This window comes from Dendrobium catenatum, unplaced genomic scaffold, assembly GCF_001605985.2.
Source record: "Dendrobium catenatum unplaced genomic scaffold, ASM160598v2 fragScaff_scaffold_760, whole genome shotgun sequence".
In the NCBI taxonomy this organism is placed as follows: Eukaryota; Viridiplantae; Streptophyta; class Magnoliopsida; order Asparagales; family Orchidaceae; genus Dendrobium; species Dendrobium catenatum.
The window spans coordinates 149,119-151,375 of record NW_021319222.1 but is presented as its reverse complement, the minus strand read 5'-3'; positions in this window follow the sequence as shown (position 1 = coordinate 151,375).

Genomic DNA, 2,257 nt, shown 5'->3' with positions numbered 1-2,257 from the left:
TGAGAAGAACATGATAAAATGTACTTAAATTTCTTTTTGACCATCTTTATTAATTGATTCTTTATATGATATACTTCCTCAAAAATAATGTGCTTGTTGGGTCACTCACCCATTTATGTCAATATTTTGAATAAATACAATTTTTTTAAGGATGATGAAATATCTAAAATACTTATTATATTAAGAGATAACATTACTCAATCTCCTTAAAAGGGTAAATTATTGCATCCAGTCACCTGACAGAGAGATCCGTTCGGATATTTCTCTGTCTACAGTAAAGCGCATGTATGCTACAGTACCTGCGCTTTTACTGTAGACAGAGAGAGATCCAAACGGAACTCTCTGTCAGATGACCGGATGCAATAATTTGCCCCTTAAAAAGAGAGTAAAACTGTAAAACAAATGACCAGTTCGCTTCTCCAACACTCTTTAAAAATAATAATAAAAACAAAATAATGGTGGGGCCCACCCTGTGCACGGCCCATCAGGCGATCTCTGGTTGGAGGAAACCCAGTGCGGCGGGCCGTACAACTACAGTGGGCCGTTTGGCCCTTTGGATACGACTGGAGCCGTTTGTTGCTCTCTCTCGGCCTTTGGAAGTCGCCAACGGCCACTTTCCACTCCAGAATATTCTTGTTCTCATTTCCCCCTTTAATCGCTAGTAATAATACCATTACTCATAATAAAATTATTGTAAGTTTCTATACGGACAAATTGCATTGTTTAATATTCAAATATAAAAATAAAATAAGGCCATACATTGTTGTTGATGATAAATACATAAAAATTTTTAAATGTATAAAAAATTAAACCCTGGCTTAATTTTTATCATATGATGTGAGATTGGCCTTATTATTTTCATATATCTTAATATTTTTTATAAACTAATAATTTTCTATCATAATTATGTTTCATTTGGGGCAGTTTTTTTATTAATTTTTTAAATCAGGGTTTTAATACTAAAATTTATAGTTAAAAAAATTTTGTACTAAAAAACTACTTTATAAAGCAATAAAAAATTTGTCTCAAACAAAGCATTAGTCTTTATAGTATGAGTGCTTTAATATAATCAAATATCATGTATCGAAAAATTTATGCTATTAAGGCTTCGTTTGAGACGACTTTCTTACTATTTCTTAAAACAGCTTTCTACTACGAAAAAATTGATTGTACTAGAAAGCTGCTTTAAGAAGCAATAAGAAAATCATCTCAAACGAAGCCTAAATGAGATGATTATACAAGTCTTGAACTGCGTGACAAATGATCTTTACCGATTTGAGTTAAAATTGCTAAACTTCAATGATTTAAGGGCAAATTATAAAGCTTTATCTTCTTTAAAAGCATCAATATGTCACTCATCCATTATCGCTAAGTAGCTCAAAATAAAAATAAATAAATAAACTTTATGTTTCATTTTAACTTTCAATCTCTCTAAAATATAACTAAAATTTTCACCAATAAACATCTTAGATTTATGTTATGAATTAATATGTATAAAAATAAGCAAATTATAAAAAAAAAACAAAAAAATTAGATTCAAGTTTATTTTTATTAAAAAGAAATTTGAGTGAGATTATATATATCAGTATTAAACGGAGGATCAGCCCATGAATAATAGCTCATGAAATTTGGGCCGTTAAATGGTTTAATGGGCTTTGTTTACAAATAACACTCAGCTATTCATTTCATAATAACGGGGGATAAATAATAAATAAAATAGTAGTAAATCATTTTATACAAGGAATATTTAGAGTTTTTAATAATATTATTTGAAACTCCCAAATCTTTATATTTTAAGTATTTTTTAATAATATTTTTAGCTAATTCATTAGTTGGCATGACTATTTTACATCTTTAATGCATTATTTATAATATAAGTAGCACACAAAAAAATTTAAATGAAGGCAGCCCTCCCCCTCCCCATCCCCAAGCTTGGGGCTGTGCCTACCAAAATTTAGTTTGCACAAATTTTAAAGTTCTTAAATTTATTTTATATTAATATATTTTAATAATTTGTTATTTATTTATATATTACATATTTACATCTATTTAAAAATGAATCTAAAATATTTAAAACATGTACAAACGAAGTTAAAATTAAATTTAATGAAAATATCATATGAAAATTTGATTTTATATATTATATGTAGGGGTGTAAACGAGACAAGTTGAATAGTGGCCTTATCGAGTTCAGCTCGTTAGTTAGAAAGTCGGCTCAAAAGGCAAGGTTGAAGTCGAGCTCATACAACTGTAAATG